Source organism: Piliocolobus tephrosceles, chromosome 7 (genome assembly GCF_002776525.5).
Source record: "Piliocolobus tephrosceles isolate RC106 chromosome 7, ASM277652v3, whole genome shotgun sequence".
Classification (NCBI taxonomy): Eukaryota; Metazoa; Chordata; class Mammalia; order Primates; family Cercopithecidae; genus Piliocolobus; species Piliocolobus tephrosceles.
The window spans coordinates 146,102,257-146,111,333 of NC_045440.1; positions in this window are offsets into that span (position 1 = coordinate 146,102,257).

Sequence of the window (9,077 nt, forward strand, 5' to 3'; positions counted from 1 at the left end):
CAGGACAGCCTTCCCGGTGCAGTTTCTGATGCGGGGAGGGCAGTACTGCCTTCCAGTCACCAGGACCAGTGCTCAGCCCGCCTGCTTGACCCCCTTACTTGGCTGGGGCCCATCCATACCCAATTTAGATGATTCAGATAATGGAATTTGAAACTTTTGAACTGGGTGCGACTTCAGTGAATGTGGACCTGCGTTGATGCTGTGATGAGTCAAGGCTGCGGAGGACCTTGAGATAGGTGCGTGGGTTTTGCCCATGAGACCTATGCGAATCTTTGGAAACTGGAGGGTGGACTGTGGTGGGCAGAATAATGGCCCTCCAAGGATGTCCACATTCTAACCTCCAGCTCCTGTGAATACATTACTTACATGGCAAAAGGGATGTTGCAAATGCAATGAAGTTAAGATTCTTTAGATGGGGAGATTCTTATGTTTATCAGGGTGAGCCCGGTGTGCAGTCATCCCTGGGTATCCATAGAGGACTGGCTCCAGCACCTCTCAAGGATGCCAAAATCCTTGATGCTCAAATCTCTTACATAAAATGGCTTAGTATTTGCCTATAACCTACACACATCTTCCTGTATACTTTAAGTCACCTCTGGATTACTTATAATACCTAATACAATGTAAGCGCTATGTAGATGGTTGTTATACAGTATGGTTTAGGGAATAGTGACGAGAAAAGTTTGTACATGTTCAGTACAGACACAGGTTTTTTTTTCCGAATCGTTTGTATCCTTGGTTGTTTCAATCTGGATGGAGTGCCCACAGGTACAGATAGGAGGGCAGGTGCCATCACAGGGGTTCTTGTGGGAGTGAGGGAGCCAAGTGAGAGGACAATGGGATGAAAGCAGAGAGAAAAGGAAATGTGACAACCGACACAGGGGTTGGAGTGATGTCCTTCGAAGATGGAGGAAGGGGCCACAAGCCAAGGACTATGAGCGGCTTCTAGAGGCTGGGAGAGACAAGGAATCAAGGCGTCTCCTGGAGCCAACAGAAGGAATGCAGCCTGCTGACCCCTTGATCTTAGCCCATGATACTCACTGTCCCATTAGACTTCTGACCCCTAGAGCTGTAAGATACAAATTTGTGTTGTTTTGGATCACCATGTTTATGGTAATTTGTTGGGACAGTAAGAAACAAACACAGATTTGGGTAGCTCACTCCTCCTTTTTCCTTTTTTGAGGCAGGGTCTCTCTCTTGCCCAGGCTGGAGTGCAGTGGTACATTCTCCTCACCGCAGCTCCAACCTCCTGGGCTCAAGGGATCCTCCTGCCTCAGCCCCACAGTAGCTGGGACTACAAGCATGCACCATCTCACCTGTCTTTAATTTTCTGTAGAAATGGGGTCTAGCTGTGCTGCCTAGGCTGGTCTGGAGCTTGTGGACTCAAGCGATCCCAAAGTGCTGGAATTTGAGGCACGAGCCCATGTGCCAGCTCACTCATCCTTAGCTCAGTTGTTCCCTGGGCTCCCAGGCCCCTCCCGCCCTCTGGGTCTTCTCTTCCTCACCCTCCGTTGCTGGTTCCTTACTGACCAGGCCATTCTTTGGCTCTTTTTATTCAACCAATCCCCACTCCCTGGGTGATCTCCTCTGGTGTCATGCTGTTAAATACCATCCAACACTGGCAATGACCAAATTCATGTCTCCTGCCAGGGCCTCTCCCCAGAAATCCAGACTCCTGTGTGCTACCCAATGTCTCTGCTTAGCTTCGATCCTCCAGCCCAGCTTTGCTCCGTCTGCATTGCCCCCACCTTCATGAATGGCAACTCACCTTGCTGTTCATTCAGGCTAAGCCTCGACAGTCTCCATCCCTCATATCCAGATCCTCTACCCTCAAAATCCAGTCAGTGTTTGGCCTCTTCTCACTCCCTCCAACTTCCCTCCCCCATCCACACCTCTGTGGTCTTGCCTCCTCCCCAGTCTCCATGTCTGCCCTTACCCCCAAACAGCTATTAACTGCTGCATCACAAACCACCCAAAACTTAGTAGCTTGAAACCAACTGTTTTTATTGTACATGATTGTATGGGGCAGGAATTTGGCCGTGCTAGAGTCAGATGTGTTTCACAGAGGAGGAGGCTGAGTCACAGAGCATACCAGCCACATGGCGGGACTAGAACCCAAGGTCACTGGACTGGGGCTCCCATGGCAGGGTCTCCTGGGACAGCAAAGTCCTCCCTCCCTGAGAAGGCTGGCTCCATCCCTGGTGTGACTCTGCTGCTGAAGCAGCATCATTGTCTGGGGTAAATACCTGGGGTTCATTGTCTCATGCCAAGAAGATTAAGGACACGGACTTGTGGATGGCTTAAGGAGCAGAAAGTTTAATAGACAGAGAAAAGGAGAGGAGAGCAGCCCTTTCTTTCGAAAGAGAGACATCCAAAAGAGAAAAGCTGGCCTGCAGCAGACCCCAGCAGATTTTATAGGCCGACTTGAGAAGGCATTATCTGATTTATGAAGGGCCCACAGGTTGGTATGACTAAGGGTGATATTTATATATGGCGTAGGGAAGGCTGGTCACCCCACCATAATCTTATTATGCAAATGGGCTTTCTACTTGGCCAGCACCATCTTGCCTGCTCCCTACTGTACACGTGGCTGGCAAAGAGAAGGGAAGATGGAGCTGCCATTTTGATTATGCCTAGTCTCAGGTAGCTTTTTCCTATTGGCACAACGGCTGGCATTCACCTGTGCAAGCTTCCTGCTTGCTTGTCTTATGTCTGCAGCTCGATTTTATAGGCTGCTCTTTATGAGAAAAGAAAATGATTCGGGGGCTGCTTTTCATTAAAAGGAACACCTTACTGAGGACTTCCTTACCCTCACTATCTGCCTAAATAATTTATTTTTAGCTCCTCTATCACCCTCACTTCAGGGACATGGAATCACGTGGTCTCCCAGGACTTGGACAGTGCTGGTGGGCAGTGGGGATTGGCATGAAACTGGGGCTGATCCCAAGATGCATCCATTCTGACACTGGGAGGGTTCAGAAAGAAAGGAAGAGAAGGAAGAAAATACACTAGTGTGTAATCACCCAGCGGGTTCGTTTTGACCCCTGGCAAGATAGAACTGATTTATCAAGACAGGGGAAATGCAATAGAGAAAGAGTTTAATTCATGCAGAGCCAGCTGAACGGGAGACCAGAGTTTTATTATTACTCAAATCAGCCTCTCAGAAAATTCGGACGCTAGGGTTTTTCAGGAAGAGTTTGGTGAACCAGGGAATGGGTGCTGCTGGTTGGCTGGGGGTGTGGAAAGTGGTACCCCTGTGCACTGAGTTTGCGTCCAGGTGGGGCCACGGGACCAGCTGCTGGGTTGGTGGACCTCGCTAGAGCCACCCAACAGTCATTAGGCATGCAACAACCTGAAACGGCATCTCCAAAGGTCAATCTTAGGATCACAATAGTGATGTTACTTGCAGGAGTAATTGGGGGAGTTGCAAATCTTGTGGCCCCTGGAATAATGGCTAGGAATCATTTAAGTCTACACCTCAGCAGAACTCAGACTCCCCTCATCTTCCTAATGCAATGGTGGCCTTTCATTAGCTTTACAAACATGGCTGAGTTTTGGGAAAGGGCTATTATGCCCAGAAATGACTAAGGGCAGTGTGGAGGTTAAAGGCAAGTTGGGGGTTGGTTAGATCAGATCTCCTTCACTGTCATCATTTTCTCACTGTTATAACTTTTACAAAGGCAGTTTCCAGTGTCTCCTGGGGGCTGGCACTGAGGACTCCCTTCCCCCAGCCATGCCCCAAGTTCACAGAGCAGAGCCCCCAGACCATGCCTGGGCCACTGCACCATTGTCCCTCCCCACTGGCTTCCCCATCTCCACCCACAGTCAGAGTGGCCTTTGACAGGGCCAGTCACTCCCCTGCCCAAACAAGCCTGTACACTCTGAATACAGCCCAGGTCCTCACTGGGCCACAAGGCCACGCTAGAGCTAACCCCTTACTGTCCTCTCCCAAGCCCACGGGCCGGCCCCCATGCCTGCTATTCCCTCTGCCTGGAGGTGGGCCTGTACCCAGCAGTGTCCTTTGCTCAGGTTCCTGAGTCCTCAGGTGGGGGCAGTCCCAGCCAGCCCTCCCTCTGGAGGTCTCTGGATGACAGGCCTCCCACAGCAGAGGTGGCTGGGGGTGCTGGTGAGGCTGTGCCCAGCTGGAAGGGAAGGATGTGCCTTGGGTCTCCTCCCCAATCTGAGTTCATTCCAGGAATGGGGAGTGGCACAAGCAGAGGGTGCAGAGCAGTGGGGGCGGATCTGAGGGTCACTGGAGGCCAAGGGGCCTGGCTGGTGGGGCAGGGGTTGGGGCAGTAATCATCTCCACCTTGGTGCCCAGGCAGGAGGGGAGCTGGTTTGAGGCAGGGCCCTGATGGCACCTTTGTGAAAGCCAGGAAAAGGCACCTCCTCTGGGAACACAGGGGCCCTGGCGGAGTTAGAGATGGGGAGGGCCTGGGGGCCCCACCATGGTGGGCTTGGGGGAAAACGCCTCTGAGGGGCTCCAAGCTGCACAGGCCTCAGGACTTGGTGGCCCCAACACACACCCACATTTACACACATGCTTTTGTTCACACAACACACAACCCGTGCACACACCCACACTCACTCGCATTTACACATATGCCACACACTCGCACATTTGATCCACACACACAGACAAGCATCCTCTCTCACACAGCACACACTCCCATGCCCACATGGTTTGCACATACAAACCCTCACAGTTACATATCACACACACACAGCCTGCAAGTCATGGCCTTAATTTCCAGATCTCAAATGGGGGGGCTTGGCACTGAGTGCCCCCAGCCATCCCATGTGCACCAGTGGGTTTTCCTCCTGATCTGCAAGGGCTTTTTTCCAAAGAGAAGATGCTGCAAACTGACACCAGCATGACTTTGCAAGTGACATGCTATCTTTATTTTTTTTAATTAATGCTGCATGAAATAAAAAAATTTATACGCAGGAATGTGTGTTCCAGCATGGGACTGTGTGGGGCCCCCCGAAGGTGGTGGTGGGACTCCCTGCGAGGGTAAGTCGGCTCCCAGAAGCCCCAGGGCCTGGTCCGGCTGCCCTGGCCCCAGCCTCATCCCCTGCACTAGGTGGAAGGCAGGATCTCCAGGAAGCGCAGCTGATTTAGGCGCATGGCGGTGGGGTGGGTGGGTGGAAGGCCAAGAGCAAACAGGAAAATCTGGAATCTCGGGAGGCAACTGGCAGAGCAAAGGAAGGGGCCAATGGTGAGTCACACTGAAGCCACACTAGCCATTTTTATTGCACAGGTTCTGTGGGGCAGGAATTTGAGCATGCTAGAGTCAGATGTGTTACAGAGGAGGACGCTGAGTCACAGGGCATACTAGGCACATGGCAGGACTAGAACCCAGGGCCACTGGATGGGGGCTCCCGAGGCAGGGTTTCCTGGGACAGCAAAGTCCTCCCAGGAAGGCTGGCTCCATCCCTGGTGTGACTGCTTACCACCTCAGGGACATGGGATCACGTGGTCTCCCAGGACTTGGGCGGTGCTGGTGAGTAGTGAGGATTGCCATGGAACTGGGGCCTGATCCCCAAGATGCGTGGGGCTCCCCCAGGTGCTCCTACCATTGCTCAGGGAACCTTGGGCCTCTTCTCAGAGACCAAGTCCATTCTGGCACTGGGGAGGGATCAGAAAGAGAGGAAGAGAAGGAATAAAATACACTAGCGTGTGATCACCCACTGGGTTCATATTGACCCCTGGCAAGATAGAGCCGATTTATGAAGACAGGGGAATTGCAATAGAGAAAGAGTTTAATTCACACAGAGCCAGCTGACCGGAGGACTGGAGTTTTATTATCACTCACATCAGCCTCTCAGCCCCTGTCCACTGCATGAGGGTCTACAGGGAGCCATGCCCCTTGTGGCAGAACTTCCCAGAAGGGAGAACTGCCAGAAGATCCAGGCTCAGTTTAGGCTCAGGGCCTGCATTCGGTGTATGGCCAAAGTGTGAATGACGGGGTCAAAAATCAGAGGGTGGCCACAGTCAGGGTTCATTCTGTGACCAGGATCAGGGCTCAGTCAGTGGCCAGGGCCAGAGCTCCGGGTGTGACTAGTGTTAGGACTCAAGGTGGGACCATAACCAGGGCTTGTTAGGTAACCAGGATTAGAGTTCAGACTGACCACAGTGAGGGCTCCGTTTTCGGGTGAGGTCAGAACCCAACCTGTGGTTAGGGGTGGGGCTCTAGGAATGTCACAGCCATGGTCTTCCGTATAGGAGCCGTGACCATGAGGCCATCCTCGGACCAGCCACAACCTCAGTGCGGCTGATGTTGGGGCCTGCGGATTCTGTGGTGGGGATCCTGTGTGTTGCCCCCTCCTTGGCCTGCACCCACTAGAGGCCAGCAGCACCCCTGAGCTGGAACAAGCAGAGATGCCTCCAGACATCACCAAACATTCCCTGGAGGTGCAGTCGCCCACGTGAGAACCACTGCCTTACAGCAATCACTGTGTATCACATCAGATCAACAAACACTTACACACCTGTAAATATTTGAGGACAGAAAGTTCGAGGCTGGTACCTTGAATACAGAGACAGATAAGAAAAATTCTTGTGCAGGAATGGCCAGAGCCCCGGCGAGCTGGGGCTGGGTCGGAGGGAGGATGGGACAGGGGCTGTCAGCCACACATGGAAGCAGTTCATGACTGTGTGAGGCTCCTTGTCCTGAGCTTACAGGACATGCGCTGGAGGGCACATCCAGAGGGTGGGCAAGAGTGGGCAAGGAAGGAGTCTGGGGTAGGCCGCAGTCACCCTGCATGGCCTCCAGTAAGTTCCTGTCCCTCTTGGGCTCAGCCTTCTCACTTGCCAGAAAAGAGACAACTTCCATGGAAGAGAGCCCAACCCAATGGGTTCCAGGGAGCCAGGCGGGAGAGAACCCAGAAGGACAGGGGATGACCTGGAGCCCCAGGGGAAGCCTGAAGGCAGATTCCTGGGGCCACTGAGTCTCAGGGAGGTTGGGTCTCGCATCATCCTTGCTCCCATCAGTAGTGTCACCTTGATCCCAGACTCAGGGTGAGACAGTGGGAAGCTGATGTCCCCCGAACACCCTAGAAACACCTGCCAGCCTTCCTGGATGGTGCAGGCCTGCTGGGAGAGGGGCTGATTCCCCAAGACTTCTTCCTGCAACATCCTCACCACCCCCTAAAATGTGCCAGAGCCCTTTTCGGAGGCAAAATCGAGGAGAGGAGGTAACAATGAAGGCCAGACAACCATCAGCTGGGACAGGAGAGCGTCCGGGGAGAAGGGGCCTGTTTCCCGCCAGACACACACTCGGCAGCAGGCAGGGCCACAGCCTGCAGTGGACCCACCAGCATCCAGCAGGAACAACAGCATACCCAAGAGGGTTGCCAGGCAGAGTCGTCTAACTCAGGGCCCACATACAAAGGCAGGGGACAGGTTGAAGGAGACAGCAGGGCCACGAGTCCCCCTCAAAATCAGCAGCAGCAGGAAGCCACCGCCCCATGGGCTTGCAGGAATGAGGGGGAGAGTACAGTGACCAGAGGCTGGCCAGAGCCCTGGGGACAGGAGAAGCCTGGCTGACAGGACGTAGGCCTGCTCTAGAAGGCCACAGCCATGACCACCGCTGCCCACACAGCTGGCAGGAGAGCCTGGGCCAGAGGCACTGCAGCTACCACCCAACCAGCTGGCAGGAGAGCTGGCCTGACCTTGTCTCTTCCACCCTCTCATCTCCTGCCCATGGGAGCTGGACCAGTCTCCCAGGTCATGGAGCAGGAGGGAGAGGGGATCTGGGGCAGACAGAGGCCATACAGCCCTGGGCCCAGCCCCTGCCTCCCGCTATTGCAGAGGCTGCTAAAAGCTGTACTTCCCGACTCCCTTGCAGCTAAAGTTTCAAGCTGAGGGTCACTCAAGGTCCTGAGGGTAAAGCTCCTAGGCCAAGGCCCAGCCCACACTGAATGCCTCATAAATGAAGACCTGTCTAACAGGGTCTCCTCCCCAGGGAGGCTGTCCCCTGTGTCAACAAAGAGCCAAACTCTGTAAAATATTTGAAGACATTTATTCTGAGCCAAATATGAGGGACCATGGCCTGTGACACAGCCCCCAGGAGACCCTGAGAACATGTGCCCAAGGTGGTCAGGGCACAGCTTGATGTTATCCGTTTTAGGGAGACATGAGACATCAGTCAAATACATTGAAGACATACATTGGTTTAGTCCAAAAAGGTGGGCAACTGGAACTGTGGGCTTCCAGGTTATAGGTGAATTTAAATATTTTCTGGTTGGGAATTGGTTGCAAGAGTTATCAATAGAAAGGAATGTCTGGGTTATACGGGGTTGTGGAGACCAGGGCTTTATCATCCGATGAAGACTCCAGGTAGCAAGCTTCAGAGAGAATAGCTGGTAAATGTTTCTCATCAGACTGAAGGCCTGTGTTGATGTTAACGCTGGCTCTTCCTGAGTTCTGAAGAGAGGAGGGATAATAAGGCTGTCCAATCCTTTGCTGTCATGGCCTGAACCAGTTTTTCAGGTTCACTTCGGAAAGCCCTTGCCGAGAGGAGGGGTTCACTCAGATGGCTGGGGGTCCTTAGAATGTTACTTTTGGTTCACACCCGGAACAGCCCCTGCCCCTCTCCTTTGCAGCACCTGCTGCTGATCTGTCAGTGACGCTGTGACCAAGACTTATCACCCCGTGGACCGTGGGCCCCAGGAGGGCGGCACAGCTTCTGTAGGAGCACAGGGCCCAGGGAGGTGCCCTCATCCTTGGCTGGAAGGCCGAGGCCTGGAGGAGTCTGGAGAAAGGGTCTCCCTTGTCTGGCTTTGTGCTGTGAGGTTGGGGAGGTGGGAGAGGCATAATCTGGGGCCTGAGGACGTTTCAGCCCTCAGACCGGGGTGGCTGAGATATGGCCCTGGGCAGGCTCTGTCCTTCAGAGGTGGAAAGAAGGACAAAGGGAGAGGGAGGTGCAGGTCACTCAGGGAGGAGATTCAGGTCTGCCCAGCCCTGGGGCCCTCACTGGCTCCAGGAAACCCGCTGGTGTTGACTGTGGGCAGTCCAGCCTTTACCCAGCTGCGGTCATATAAAGCCACTCAAGGCCCTCTCCACCGCTGCCTAC